Genomic DNA, 16,778 nt, shown 5'->3' on the forward strand with positions numbered 1-16,778 from the left:
GCAGACACGGGTGGCCTGACCGGCATTTACACCTGCCCACCTCGTACGAGCTGTTACAGGGCGTCTGTGCACCCGCGGACGGCTTCTCTGCCCTCTTGCAGACGGGACTCAGGTCTGTTTCTGACAGGTGTCTAAGGCCACGGGCGGCCCAGGGGAGGTGAAGCCACATCCAGGCTCACAGGCTGGATTTTCCTGCTGTGTCGTGTCCAAGGGGCAGGGAGCTCTCTCTTCAGCTGCCTGGGGGACGTGACAGGGTGAATTTACTTTGGTTCTCTTTTTACCTTAAAGGTGCAGCTCTTGGATTAACAGCTGGGGAGACAGGGGTCCTCGCACCCTCTCTGCCTGGTGGGCAAGCACTGGGATTTGTCCTGAGACCAGAAAACCACCGCTGTCAGGCTAGCAAGCTCCTGCTGGCGGGGACCCGGCCTCCACCTACATCGAGGAATGACGGGTTCTCACCTACACAAGTTCGGACACTTGCTGACGCTTTTAATGATGTTTAAAACACCTCCTCGACCAGTTTTAGTTGTTTTCAGCGAGAGAACTGGTGAATAAATTGATTTACCTTATTACCACTGGAAATGGATTTCCTGGAAACCTATTAAATATTAAATTGTACAGCCAAAAAGCCCACAAGAGTCTAATTTTTCTTCCCCTAAAGCCAGCTTCTGAGGCCCTTCAGCGGGACTGACTGGGGTTCTTATGCCCTTAAAACTCCCACGGAGGACGTTTGCCTTCAGAACTTTATATTCAGAACCAAAAAATATTTTAAAGTTAGAATCGATGTGCGGGGAGCCACTCATGACCTGAGGACTGCCGAGCACAGAACGGGACGGAAAATCCCAAAGTGCTGGCGTCAGGCTCTGAGATTGATCTAGCAAAGACAATCTCTGTCCCGCCACCCCTTTGAAGAAGAATGCACCAGGTGTTCTAAAGCTCTAGGAACATCCAGAGCTATTAAGTCACTGATGACCTTAGAACAGAGAGATACAATCAGCATACAAGTTAGTTATCTCAGTTTACTTGAATAATTATCTTAGTTAGTGATCTTGATATGCGGGAACATTAACTTTAGTGTATGAGTACTATAAACAATGCTAATCTATAGAACAATATACGAGATAATAAGCCCTAAAACAATACCTATGCCTACGTGCAGGAATGCACAAGATAGCTAGTTGAAATTGTACAAATTAACTGCTGAAAATAAACTCAATGTCCATTCTTGGCTTAGCGTCTTGCGGGCTTAGAGTGAGACCCTCTCAACCCCATCTTTTAGTCTTGTCTTTCTTTTCTCAGTCCTGCAGCACAGGTTTCTGGACCTGATCGATTGTCGGCTGGCTCCGACATCGATGTAATTGTATATTTCAAAAGACAGGAAAGGTTTTGCCCCAATGTCCTGAAGGCCTCATGATTCGTGATTACGCTCTCTGCAAAAGCCACGATTCCATTTTAAAAATTCACCTCAACTGGCGTTTTAAATCAGACTATTTTTTTATCAGAAATATAAGCCCCATGGCATATAGAGCACAGTACTCCTATCAGTGTGGCTGGTGGCTGTTTCTGCACATGCTGGCAACAGTACATACACAATAGCAAATGACAGCCTCCTGGATTTACTGAGTCAACTAAATGGAAAGCTAGTTTGAAATTAGGATGGAAATTTCATACCACCTGGGAATTGAGGGGTGGGCCTGCCAAGCCCAAGGACCTGGGACAAAATAAATATACATTCTTTCAATCAAGAGTCTGGACAATTTTCACATAGACTTTTAAGCACATACCTCTCAACAAAAAATATATTGCAGAGAAATGTAATAATTAGGTATATAATATCCTGAGCTAGATTAGGGAAAAAAGCCAACTACCTTGCAAAATAGCATCTGATTAGCTACTCAAAAGCCACCCCTTTATTTCCATCAGCTCACAGGCTGCCTGACTTCCTAAAAGTGGAAATGGTTAAAATCACAGGCAGTGACTGTCTTAGAGTGATTACATAATGTTGGCTTAGTGCTACATTGTACAGTCATGAACACATTCAAAAATTATTTTCTGAAACTATATCGCAAACACTGGTGCTTTAGAAAATAATAAAACATTTGGGACTATTTTAAGTAGGAAAAAAAATCTAATTTTAAAAAAAGGTGGTCAAAAGGTATGTACTTCCAGATATAGCTAATTTAAGTCCTGGGGACGCAATGTACAGCAAGGGGATGACAGTTAACCACAGTTATAGATGCTCAGGGAGCAGAGCCTGAAAGTTCTCACAAGGAAACACTGTAACTGTGTGAGGTGGTGGATGTGAAGCAAATTCAGTGCGATGACTGTTTTGCAATATACACATATATTAAATCATTAGCTTGTGCACCTACAACTGATATATTGTTGTATGTCCATTACGTCCACATTTTAAAAAGAATTTTAAAATGTGGTTTAAGGTTTTGTGTTGTTGTGGTTGTTAAGCAAGACTGTCAATAGTAGAAGTAGTTAGCATCTTCAGCTACTTTGAGATTCCAAACTCTGTTTTTCTCCTTGAGCATCTGTCTGTTCAGACCAGAACACGCCCAGAACCGAGTCAGCCACTCCTCCACTGATGACGGCAACACATTTCAGTCCCTGACTTACTCATTTGTTTCATTTCTGCCATCGTTTACGCTACGTTCAAAGTCTAGGGAAGAGTGACACAACCCCTAACAAATAACCAAAAACGTCACGGGTAAGCCACAGCTCGGACACAGACATTTTTTAAGTCATAAATATACAAAGTATGTACAAGTAACAATAGTTAACATTTATTTTTTGGGTGGATACAGCTGAAGAAGATCCTACTGAGGCATTGTCAACTTTTTAAAAAGTTTCAAAACGGCACAAAGTATATGTGACAAAATATTACTTAACTGATATTAATATTCATTGTGTCACAGTATAGACCCAGTGCACTTTAGGATGTTTATATTTTGGCTTTTTGTATGTCTAAATTCATAATAACTAAGTGTATTTTCAATACTAAACATTCTGGGTGATGATAATAAGACTATTTAAAAATACTGTTTGATATTCTAATAAATAAAAAAGTCAAGCAAAATAGGATCTTTCGTGGGTGCTGGTTGTTCGTGTTTCACACAGTGGTTGGAAGGGACCAAGGCGCTGACGTGCACCGGCCCCAGCCACGGAGGGAGGGCGAGTCCACCACGCACACCGCGCTCTGGGAAGCGGAAGTTCGCATTCTCGTCAAGTAATTGCTTCCAACACTAGAAGCCCTCTTCTTTGACTTCTGGAATAAATTATTCTGACCTAAGTGATCACGTTTTGTCTTTATTCTATTATTAAAACTAAACTTTATTTAGAACATTTCAACTGTGTATTCTCATTGCTTAGGATTAAGATTTTCCTTGGAAATTCAACATATAACATAAATCTTATTTTTAACATGCTATTCCTTTCGTGGGTACATTTGTAACTAGTCCTTAGGTTTGACCATTTGGATTGCTTTCAGTTACCAGTTACACTGTATCTTCTGACACTTTAGTGCATGAACTTTTTCTATGTCTCTGATGGCTGCCTCAGAACAGATCCCCATGGACAGCACAGAGTCAAAGAATTCAATCCTCTTCATATCAGGTGCACGTGACCTCCCTCATCTTTCTATGTCATTCTCATCACACTCGAGAAATTTTTTTTAAATGTTTAAATCATATAGATCAAAAAACCCTCATATTTCCAATGGTTAGTATCCAAATAAATTTAATAAAATTTCTATAATTAGCTCAATAGAAATAAACATTTCAGATATTGCCAAGTTTTTTGTTTTTGTTTTTGTTTTTGTTTTTGCATAAAGATTCACTTACACAGATCGCCGTGAGCGTCTGGAATCCTGACTTCCGCCCCCTGCTTTCTGCTCCCAGTCCCCGGCCGCCCGGGCCCTCGCCCCCGCGTGCCCGCAGCAGGGCCCCCTCCGCCCTCACCTGGCCGCCCGCCCGGCGCGGACTCACGGGCAGGCATCCAGGTCTTCGCACGCACTGCGCTCGCTCAGCGCCCGACCCGCAGCACAGAGCAGCTCCGCGCACACAGAGCAGGTGGTAAGAGGGAGGAATGAAGCCGGCGCCGCTCCCGCCGACGCGTGCGTCCCCAGGCGCGGGGCGCAGCGGGGCTGCTGAGCGGGCGGGGCCTCGTGACTGAAGAGTCGCCTGAACCACGTGTACCCCCATCTTCACCTGGAAATAGGGACGCTGCGGAGAGATCTTCCACCGAGCCCGACGTGAGGGCTGCACTCGCCGAGCAGTGCAGAGCCTTGGTTAGTGCCCCGCACACGCGGAGGTCAAGTTCGCAGACCTTTTCCTCTTGGACCCCGAGCTGCCGCCGCCTTCACTCTGGCTGAGGACTGTGCCGCGACTCTTGGACGAGGGGAAGCGCTGGGGGGGCTCGTGCCCCCACCGCAAGCTGCAGAGACCCAGCTGCCACGCCCCCGCTCCACGCGCCTGGCCCAGGCCCCGGGGGCGCGCGGCGTGGGCACGGGCCGAGGGGAAGCGCCTTCCCGTGCGCCAGGCCCTCCCACCCCCGCCCTCCACGGTCACGCAGACCAGCATGGCCGGATAAATGGGCTCCCCGGAGAGAGGAGGGCGACCTCATCACGACAGAGCAGAAGACACCAAAGGAAAGCCAGTTCCAGGCACGGGAGGCAGGCGCTCTCAATACCCCACCCGCTAAACACGTGCCCTTTCACGGCCGTGGAGGGAGAAGCTGACACATCAAACCAAAACACTCTCCCGAAATCCATCATTGTGTTTGTGAGGGAGAGCCGATATGGAAAATATTTTAGGACACGTTCTGAATAGATTCAGACCTTTAAGTATCCGTATCAGAATGTTTTTAGAATAGAAGGAAAAGAGACTAGAACAAAAGGAAACAATTAAAATAATAACAACTTTTCAAAGAGATGAAAGACCGTCGCTGAGTCCTGATTGAATGGGTGTTAGGATAGGTGAGGACCATATCCTGAAATTAGTCTTTTTTTGTTCATTACAATCTACGTTCATTTGAAATGCCTGCGGGGCTTCCGCGTGAGATATTTACAGAATACCTTGTTTTGGTCACCTTTCTACCACGCTGTACGTGACATCCTTAGAACTTACTCATCTTAGAATACCTTCTCTGCGTAGGTTTCACTTTAGATGCCAGCAATCAGAAGTTGAATTAAAATAAACCACCTAACCTTGGGAGCTGGTCAGTTGCTGTGTCTATAATCTCCTGCCAAGGAGTCTGTAAAAACCTTAAGTCTAGACTCCTAGCCTGGATTCGCAAAGGAATCCTATTCAGGAGAAAACTAGGAATACCTCTTCTGTGTTGCAAAAGCCAACAGCTAATGTCAACAGTTTTAAACACAAACTGAAATTCGGCTAAACACCCATGGTTAACAAACAGAGCAGAGGAAGTAGGAGAATGAAGAATTTCGTATTTCTTCCCTGGTAATCATGTATAACATTTTTTCCAGCTAGAAACAACTTGTCCTTTCTCTGCAGCCCCATGACAGTGTGCCCGTCCCTCTCTGGTGGTGTGTGACATCACTCTTCACTTTTACTCAAGTGGGCACACATTCTTAGCTCACAAGCTTCAGGAGAGGCTTCCCTTTCTTTCTCTTTTTTTTTTTTTTTCACTCTGCTTATTTTTCAAAAAGAGCTTTATTGAGGCATAATTTACATACCATAAAATTCACCCACATTAAGCATCTGATTCAGTAAATTGTACAGGAGAGGCTTCCCTTTAGACCCCCCCCCCCACACACACACCGCTCCCAGCACACACTCCCCAGGCTAAAATTCCTGGGATGTAAAGTGGGTTTACTATTAATATATCCTGCAGAGAAAAGCTGTGAGGAACCAAAGAGTCGTCACACGTTAAGCCCTTAGAACATGCCCAATTTTTCCATAAATATTTACTGACATTAATATAATAAAAGTAGCCACGTTACAGCTATTCCATGGATAAAAATAAGGAGGAAGAAATTACCAAGCACTAATGGCTTAGAATATATAGTCTTTAAAAAGGATCCAAAGGGAAGAATCACAAAACTACACTCATCACTCATGAGTAGACATTTCTCACACATGAAAGCCTCTCCTTCTCATCCTATCGCACTGTGAGTTGAGTCTCCATTATTCTCCTGGCACGATTTAGAACATCATGCTAACAAGCCTCCCCTAAAAGGACAGAGGAACACAGTTGGACGAGGGGGGAAAGACTGAGGAGCAGCACAAAGGGGAGACCAGGAAAGAAGCAAGGAGACAAACGGGAAGCATCACTAGAGGGGTCTGAAATCCCTGGGGCTCTTAGCAACAAGCGAGCTCTCTGGTAACCATAGCAACAGCGAAAGTCAGCCCATCAGAAGTCCTGACCAGATTAACCCAAACTTCACACCAAAGCCCTGGAAGAAGGAAGGGCTCTCCTCTCCAAACGTAAAATACACTTATTGTATCTATTGTCATAAATGTTATACATAAGTTTCAACAACAAAAAATAATTCAAGCACAGCACAGCAAAAAATACTACAAAATGTAGATAGAAGAAATAAACAATCATTAGAACCACACTCAGAACACAGGTAATGACTTGACACTTTTAGATAAGTAATTTAAAATAATTGTGATTAATATGTTAAAGACTTTAATGGAAAAGGCAGATAGCAGAAATATTAGGTAAATTTAACAGAAAGTTAATAATTATGAGAAAGAGTCAAACAGAGATATTGAGATTAAAACTCAGTAACAAAAATGAAGAATGTCCTTGACAAGCTCATCAGTAGACACTGCCAAGGAAAGGGTTAATGCAGGTAGATTAATAGAAATTACAAAGAGAGAAAAGGTTGGGGCGGGGGAACAAAAGGGAAGTATCCAGGGCCTGTGGGCTAATATTAAACATTCTAACAGCAACATAATTGGAATTCCAGAATGGGAAAAATGTAAGAGGCTAGGCATAAGAAATATTTGAAGAAATAATGTCAGAAATTTTCTACTGAGGGCGTCTGGAAGCAGTTACACCTCAACAATGAAAGCGTAACTAGCATCCAGGTCTTGGTTTCTAAACACTATGGTCCAATAAAAGGAATCATAATGAGGAGGGTACAGCTCAGTGGTGGAGCACATGCTTAGCATGCACAAGGTCCTGGGTTCAATCCCCAGTGCTTCCACCAAATAAATAATAAATAAACCTAATCACACCCCCCCAATAAATAAACAAAATAAAAAGTATAAAATTAAAAAAAAATGAATCATGGTTTTTCAAAAAAAAAAATGGTTGGAGAAACTTGACAAGCACTGCTTGAACCAAGCATCAAAGTCAACAACAAAAATGACATGCGGACATTATACACCCTGGATATGATCTGAAGATAGAGGTAACTAGCCTCTCCATTAATGTTTCTCAAAAATCTCAGTCTAATCATGAGAGAATACAAGAAAACCTCAAACTGAGTGACTTTCTGCAAAATACCTGGCCAGTACTTTCAACACAGCCAAGGTTGTGAAAAGTAAGAAGACTGAGAAACTGTCACAGAGCACAGAAGGCACGGCAGCGAAATGAAATATGATTCTCTTACTAGGTCCAGAATGGACAGAAGGCATTAGCGGAAAACTAGTCAAATCCAAACAAAGTCTGTGGTTTAGTTAACAAGCCAACGTTAAGGGTTTAGTCTGACAAATGTGCCAAGGGTACGTGAGGTGTAAACATTAAGGGAGATCAGACGAGCGGTCAGCACTGGAGAACTACCTGTATTATTTCTGATACTTTTCTGTAAACCTGAAATTATTTCCAAACAAAAAAGTATGTTAAAAATTAAGGGAGTCAAGAATATATATATATACATTTAGTGATTCAGGAAAAATTAATAGTTGTTAACAATTGTTCAGTTAGTGAGATATAACTTAGATTTTTTACTGTATGGCATAATAATACCACCAAAGTTAACGTTTGTGACTGTTTTCAGGACCACAGTCACAGGACTCATGGATAGACACCGTCACAGTACAGAGCAGTGCATCTGCACACTCTCCTGCAGCTGACAGGAGCACGCACCACAGAGGTTTCCCCGGTTCCGTCTAACACTGCCCATGGTTACATACCACCACTCGTCCTCACAGTCATTTAGCAGTTCGTAGACGGCTCTGTGCTTGCCTACCTGCTTCACAGAGGCCTCCCACATTTCCGTTCTCAAAATTACACGTTGGAAGATGAAGAGTAAGATTTTGTAAGGATTCATTCTCCCTAGGGAGGTGCAAGTCGCCCTCCCCATCAAAATTAAGACCTTCAGGAAGTGAAGAGGGAATTCCCCTGAAGTCCCTGACCGTGTCTTAGCTGACTGCAGACTGAAAGGTGGACCAGCGTGTTCTCAAACGGCAGGGCGGACACACATTGCTGTGGCTTCTGTTACGCACTGTAAATCGTAGATGTCTGCCAATCTTCCTTAAACATGAACTATATCAATCAGAAATACTGATTTCAACTATAAACCATGTTAAAAGACCTCCAACTGTTAAAAATGGCAGTTTTGTGTATTTTTATCTTTCTCATCTCTTGGTAGTTGGTTTAATTATCCCCAATAACCAGGATTAAATTCAAGTAATTTTATGGGAGACATCGGAGTCATGAAATAAACCTCAGAGGCAGTGGCACTATTTTCTTAAGAATGAGTATTTCTTGCAAATTAAATGTGTGAAATCGGATTTATTTTTCAAAAACAGGCGTTAAGCAAGACACAAGGTGTTTGAAATTAGAAGCAGTATTTCATTCTCTGCCCAAACACAATATTAGGAGAAAAACACCAGTGATCTTCTTGGAGTTACTCTTCAGTTAAGGAATCACCTCTTGAATGCGATCTAGAATTTTTAAATGTGTGGCCACTTAGTTACAATGTTGTTTCATGTAATCATTAACAGTTGTGGGGAAGAAAAGTACCCAACCTAATTTACCGACAGCATTTTTCAGAGATTACTAGGAATCAAAATGTTCGGCTCTTCAAATCCTCTAGATTATTCAACACAAGTAGGGAAAAAAAAGTTGTCAGGATGCCCAAAAAGTAAAAGAGAGAGAAAAGAGACTTAAAAAAAAATGAATAGAACTTCTGGCACTTCTTGGACAATAACAAAATCCCCAATACTGCTATCACTAGCATTCCAGAGGAGGGGAGGAACAGATGGGAGCTGAAAAGGTATCTGAGTAACGGCTGGCAGTTTTTCATTGTTATGAAGGAGACACTCCTACAGGTCTGAGAACTAAGTGACTCCCATCCACCTACGATTAATTCAAAGATTAACTAACTCGTTTAGCATGAAAATTAAAGACAAAACCCCTCACAGATCTTGAAAGTGGCAGGAAAAAAGCACACATTACCTACAGAAGAGAACAAACTGGAGTTAGAGAAGATTTCGTATCTGAAACCATGAAGTCCAGGAGGAAATAATACGGTATTTTTCAAGCGCTGAGAGAAAAGAACTGTCAACTGGGAATTTTACCTCCAGCAAGACTATCCTTCAGGAATAAGGGAAAATTAAAAACATCCTCAAAAGAATGAAAGCTCCCCCCCCCCAAAAAAAAACTGCCCTAGCAGAGCTACCCTTAACATTGGCTAGTGAGCTTTCGTCAAACAGAAAGGAAATGATGAAAGATAGTCACCTTGTGACTTTTACAAAGCATGTTGAGGACCGAAACAAAAATTATGCCATTCAATATTCAAGATAGAGGTTTTAATAGAGGGGGAGGTGGGTGTGTCTCAAGAGGAGTGAGGGCCCCACACTCACCCCAGTGGTGAGCGCTGTGCCACTGGACTGCAGTGAATCTGATACATGCATTTCCATGAAGTGCTTCCATCACTGAGCCTTAGGCTAGAACGCTTGGCATGTAACCCCTTCCTGGATCACATCGTCCAGCAGAAGTTCCTCCCTGTGCTGACGTCTGAAAGTCTGTTGTTCCTTATACAGTGGGCTCAACTCTCACACATCAGCTTCATGTCTTACCTTCCTCCCTGCAGGGACCATATTTTCTTAATCTTTATTTTTTTCATACAATTTTACAGTAACTTAATAAGTACTTGTAAAACGGTTGAGCTAAGGGAGTGACAGTAACCATTAAACTATATCAATTTCACAGTAGAACAGTATTTGCTCTAATAAGTTACAAAGACACACAGCAGAATGAATAATGACAAGTTACCCCGGTCTGTGTTCCTGCCCGAGAGTGAAGCGTCTGCTTTTGTCTTTCTCCCCAAAGCTGTCCGTCTACACACTCCACCGCCCCACGTGACACACAGCCTGCTATCCAGGCCCCGCAGGGCCCAGCACACGTCCACTAAGGCCTGTGGCTCTGAAATCACCAGGAGCCGAACCAGCCCTGGTTTGCCCAACTAGAGTTTTACAAGAGTGATAACTATGTTTGTATCTTATATAAGAGACTATTATTTGAAAATTGCAGTCATTTCTATCCGAAATTATTTCTAGCCAACGCACAGAGCCAGAAAAATAAAACTTCAAAAGAGGAATGAAAGGCAGTACCTTTGCTTGTTCAGAAATTTATACTTCAGAATGTTGTAGAGGCTTCATTTTATTCATGGACATTTTCTTAGCATTCCTCATTCTTCAGATTCCCTGTGAAGTGAAAAAGAGGATAAATTCAGCCTTATATCCTTATAAATGAACACCAACTGACTGCTATTAATTTTGGGGGAAAAATTGAATGGCACACCTTTCACTGATTAAAAAATAACGCCTCGGTTATAAAAAGTAAACATTAACTTGTTGATAAATTAAGTTTTCTGCTTAACTTAGACAATGACATTAACTATAAAAAAAAGGCCTTCTCAATTATTCTCAAATTCTAAAATGGATTATATCTTAAACAAACAAAGCAGAGACAAAATGTGCCAAGCTTGCAGAACTAGAAAGTTCAGAACTGTAGGTTCTTGCAGGATGTTAGCGCGCGGTGGAAGTCAAGCCTCACCACCTCGGCTTAGGCGCCGGCACGCAGACCTGGACGCCCTGGCGCCGGCCTCCCCGGCGGCGGCTTCTCTGCCTGCTCAGCGCGCAGAGCTCCCGAGGAGCCAGGCTACATTCCGGGCGGTCCGATGCACTCTGTTACGGAGAGCTGTCAACGGCGCACCCGGACGCTCCGGGAGGTTCCCCTCGGAAGGCGGGCCGACTCCCCGGGGCGGAAGCCGCACGTCGCCCCCCGCAGGCCCCCGCGCCGAGCGGGGCGCTCGCCGCCGCCGCGCAGCAGCGCGATTGAAGCGCCGGCTGGACGGGGCGCCCACCTCCCTCACTTCGGCGGAAGCTCCCTGAGGACGAGACGCCGCCTCCCTCAGTTTTTCTTACGCCTTCAGCGCCTTGATCACCGCTTTACACACTAGATGCTACATTAGGCCAACTTTTTAAAACCGGAGTGGGACTGCAAGTGAAGAAACAAAGCCCGCCCCCTCAGCCTGGAGAACCGGCAGCTCCTCCGGGCACAGCGTCGCGGGCCGGACCAGGGCGGCTCACCCCCCTCTGTCCCCCTTTCATTAAGGCGGCAGAGCAGCCCTTGGGGGCTGTCGCTGAGCTGACACGGAAGGCGAGAGGGCGCAGGGATCCGTCCAGGCAGCGTCCTCGGGGACCATCCCTGTCCGGGCCACGCCGAGTGTCAAGGTCAGAATACAGCCTGTTTAGTTTCCTCCACAAAGTCCAGCAGGCCGGTGCTGAGCGGCTCACTGAAGAGGACCGCCTCCAGCCGAGGGCTCCTACCTCAGTTGGACGCATCCTGGATTTGCACACCTACCTCAGTTGCATTGCCACATCGTACACATCAACACAGGTGTTACTTGGCTGGGAGACAGCCAACGAAAGTAACAAAGTTAAAATTCTCTAAATGACAAGCTCAAGGTTATGAAGAGCAAACTTGATTTCTGTGTTTCTCAGTCCAGACGGTGGACGCTGGCTTCATCTCGCAGCTCGGAGGGAAGAGAGCAGAAAGACCGGGCCTAGCACGTCACGGTCTCATCCCAAACCCGGGAGTGCCTGAGTCAGGTGCCCACCCGTGGACCCAGCACTTGGGCCCAGCCAGTAGGTTCACGCTCTATGGTAGGACCACGTCTGCTGAAACAGCGGGGAGTGGGCAGGAGGCAGGATCCCAGAAAGTGATGACGCAGGTACAGACAAGGACGGAGGGCCTGGCGACAATAAAGGAGATGCCTGTACGACGTTTGGGTGTGCACACCAGCCTTCCCCTCCAACAAGACGTCCTCCTCTTATTTAGAAGAAGGGGAACTGAACATGAGCACATGAGGCTCATTCATCAAGGAAAATCCAGAGTGATCAGGGAACACAATTTCTCAGAAGGCGCTCTGTGATTACAGTAAGGAGGATCTCAGGGAGTCCTCCTTGGCTTAATGTCACCTTTCCACTTGGTTGAAGCTGACAGCTAATAAATATAAAGATACAACTTAATGAATTCAATTAATAAATTTAAATAGTTAATTACCTTTTACTGAGAGAAAGGCAATGGATGTGTTACACTTGCGTGCGTGCCCACGAACACTGGCGTCCAAGACATCTTCTCAAACAACGAGAGAAGTGCTGATTCCAGATCAAGGTAATCCTTTACTTAAAAGGGGCCTATTTCATTCTGAATTTGTAAAGCAAGTGGACAGACGCTGAAACGTCTGTGACCTTCTTTTAGTACGTCCTCATTGCTTTGTTCCTTTCTGACTCTCAATAAGTAAGTCTGAAGTATTATCAAGATGAAGTGCTTTTTTAGCAATGTTCAAAGGATGGGTTTTCAATTCTGGTGGATAATGCCAGCTCCCAACGCACTGCTGTTATTTCCTGCAGTTAATTCCTTTTGTAACACACCCCGTCATCCTTTTCTTGCAATGCGCAAATCCAATTTTCTTTTAAGCAACACCAGAATTGTCTAAATGAACACAAACATTTTCAAGTGAAATAAAAGAAGACATCAGAGAGATGATATTTTAAGGAAGGTAGACGTTTTGTCCAGATTTGAATGCCAATGACAGCACTTTTTGGAATATAAGCTGGGATTGAAACTATTCTTTTTTCTGAACGCTGAAAGATATTTGAAACAGATTCTGGAGGGAGTTGTTCTTAACAACTAATACTTTTAAAAGAAAGAGACATGAAATAAGAATATGCTGTTTTTAAGGAAAGATATTCACGGTTCTTTTTGTCGCTTTGTGCTTCCAGCTCTACATTTCTCACATGGAACAGAGAAATAACGAGTGTTGTCTTCAGTTAGTAGCAGTAGTTGTCTTATCTTAGTATGATGCTCTTTCGTTAATATGTTGGAAAAACTCAGAAGTCTGCCATTAGCAAACATTTCAATTTGCAGTCCACACGGAGCCTGAATTTTCCGGCTGTGTTTCCTTCTCCGTGTTGCATGGTGGTGCATTTCTGGATCATTGTTTCTTAAAGAGCAGCAAGGGTCAGACTGATCGAGATGCTTGTCCATCGTACAGGTTCCTGGACCCTATCTCCGATATCCCACACTGCGATGTCAGAATTCCTGGGGCTGAAACTCAGCGGTGAATTTTAACAAACTTCCAAGATGATTTTCTGCAGGGCTGCACTTACAGATAGAACCTAGATGTTAAAGTTTCATGAACTTGAAAGACCTATGAAATTAGGTTCCATTTAATCAAATCCCTACCAGTTATGCTTTACTGATCAGCGGCGTTTATCTAATTTAATTCAGCGTCCCACTTGTACAAGGACTTGATTCTTTGGCCCTCACAGCAGTTCTAATTCAACTGGAGGACATTGGAGGACTGGGAATTCCTCTCTGAGAAGTGAGTTAATTGTATGTCAGTCTTTATTGCAGAAATATTCTCAAACTTACTCTAGTCATTGTATGGGTACCCATCTTTCAACATTTTTGTAAAAAGCAAAAATGTGGACTGTTTCACATCCTCTAAGGTCATCTGTCAGTCAAAATAAAGATACCTGGAGAATTAACAATAACAAATAGGAAACTGGCAACCTCCCCCGCTACCCTGGAATGCTGCAGAGTGGAGGTGGTCGCCCAGCACGTTCTTCATTGCAGTGTCTGACCTTCCTCTCTGAGTGTCCTCAATCTGCCTACTCATGAAGTCTCTGCAACTGTGAACATCACCTCTTCCACTTGCAGGCGGCTCTGATCACAACCAAGTTATTCCTTGGGCTGAGTTCCAGTCTTCCTTCAGCTTTAAAAATATTACTATTATTTTAAAATTTTCTTATTGAAATGTAGTTGATTTGCAATGTTAGTTTCAGGTGGACAGTAAAGTGATTCAGTTATACATATACATACATGTATATTTTCTTTTCAGATTCTTTCCCATTATATATTATTACAAGAAATTGAATATAGTTCCCTGTGCTATACAGTAGAACCTTATTGTTCATCTATTTTATATATAGTAGTGTGTATCTGCTAATCTCAAACTCCTAATTTATCCCTCCCTTCCCTTTTTTAAACTTTTAATTTCTTAATTAAAATTTTTTTTTTAATTTTAGTTTTTTTTGAAAGTACTGGGGATTGAACCAGGACCTCATGCATGCTAAGCACACACTCTACACATTCCACCTCCCCCAGCCCCCTCCTTTTTCTTTTTAAATTGAAGTACAGTTAGGTACATTGTCCTTTATGTTTAAATGTTGGAATCACTTTAATTTTAACATGGGCCATGTGAAGTAACAACCTGAGAACAAAAATGTTTGGTTATTAATAAGTTAAACATCTTCATCAATATTGTTACATATAGTACATTTTTACACACAGTTAGCAAAGTCAGCCGGTTGTGTTTCTAAGGACCAAAGGGAGCTGAAATTACAATTGCTGACAGCACAGTTACGCAAGTCTGGCATTGAAGTCTTTGTGGCAGATACGGATCAAACTATTACAGCTTTAACACCATTCCTAGAAGCACTCAAGTCCTGTTACTTGTATTCTGTCTTAAGTAAAGGGTTTTCTCACAGTATTTTGGCCTCCCAAGGAGATGTTTCTATTAGACGGTGAGTATGCTGACTAGCTTGCTTAAGTATTCCAACCTCCTTGGCGGTTGTAACTCTCAGTGTGAGTAAATACAGTAAAACACTGGTTCATCATTTAACAGTAATTTATCCTCCAGTGCTTTTCCATTCTGAATGCTCAGATGAAAGGAAACTCATCTCTGACAGACGTCTGGTCACATCCCAAATGCAGACCTCCACTGACACTCTCCCAGAAAAAGTGCTAGCTTCCTTCTGTTTATGCAAATTACAACTATTATAAGGCTGCGAATGAGAGTCTGAGAAGTCTGTGATTTTTCTTCCCTTATAGTCACTGTCCGTCACCTCCCACTCCCAACATATTTTTCCAATAGAAGGTAGAGTTGTTTGAGAACCTTTATGCGTTCATTTCATAAACATGCAAATTAACTGTTTTAGAAACTCGGAGAGAGGATAATGGAAATAAATGGACTCTGTGTGACATATTATGATTCAAATGGTCTGAATGGTGTAACTTCACTTGAATTTTATTTGCCAGAGCAAAAGCACTCTCTCAATTGGCTGAACTTTGAAAACGACTATCACGGAGACAGCAGAGCAGGTGAACCAGCGACTTACTGGCAACCGTCCTGTAAGAAGAGGCATCAAACGCTTGACTGGGTAGCTCAGTCACCGTTTAACTAGAGTTGTTATCATGGAACCTTCGCTTATGCAATATATCATCATTAATTTTAACCAGATAGATTTGCTGCTGTTTGTCTCCGACTAGAGGGGGAAAGAAATCTAATTACATTTGAAAGCAGTATTTACATTCATATCTGCATAAGACCAGACAAAGTGTTATTCTAGTGAAGTAGCAATTTTCTGACATCCTGATAATGAAATGACGCAATATTGATTGGCTTTTGATACACGAAGCTTCTGTTGACGCGTGTTTGCACACCGACGGTGTTATGTTAAATTCCAGATCCCTCTCCTACTGCCACACACTGAGAGTGCGCTGAGCTAAGGCTGTTTTAAATTCAGAATTAAAGGCATTCCATCTGTATATTTGAATTATGACAAAATTCTCATAGATCTAATAAGACAAAACGTATGTTGGGAGAACATTTAGGTGAAAAAATAACTTCTATTAATACCGGTAATAATTTTATACTAAGATGGCATATTAACCAGTAGAAATATGATCATAAAATAGTCTATTAAATTAATTCTTTTTATTATTTTTTAACTGGGGCATAATTGGCATACTCCATTATACTAGTTTCACGTATGCAACGTAATGATTCAATATTGAACGTACTTGGGAATGCTCACCGCTGTATGTCCAGTTAACATTCATGAGTTCTAAAATAAGTATTCTTATTGAAATTGAGCAAAACGCTGTTGTGTAAGAGAAGGCTTTTCAAAGGTAAAATTTTGAGTTTTCTGTTGTTGCCATTACTGTTGCTAATACCACCAATAAAACAGCCCTTCCATGTACAGAGAGAATTTTCATCATTAATTTACATTGTAAAGACACCCTCTTCTGGGTGTAAAACAACTGCTTTGAGGCTGGAGCAACTGTGTGGCATATGTGTGCACACTCAAATAAACACACGCTTATGAAAGGTTTCAGCTGCAGCTCTTAAATAAGACTTACAGCTTTTGAGTTATTAATTAATCCAACCCAGCCCAGGATTCATGTCTCAGCCCTGATGCCAGCCCTTTCCGTGAGCCTGATTCTGTACTAAGAAGCCTCCCAGCTCCCGGAGCCTCCCTTCTCCCGCCTCCCCGACC

The sequence above is a fragment of the Vicugna pacos genome, chromosome 11 (genome assembly GCF_048564905.1).
Source record: "Vicugna pacos chromosome 11, VicPac4, whole genome shotgun sequence".
Lineage (NCBI taxonomy): Eukaryota > Metazoa > Chordata > Mammalia > Artiodactyla > Camelidae > Vicugna > Vicugna pacos.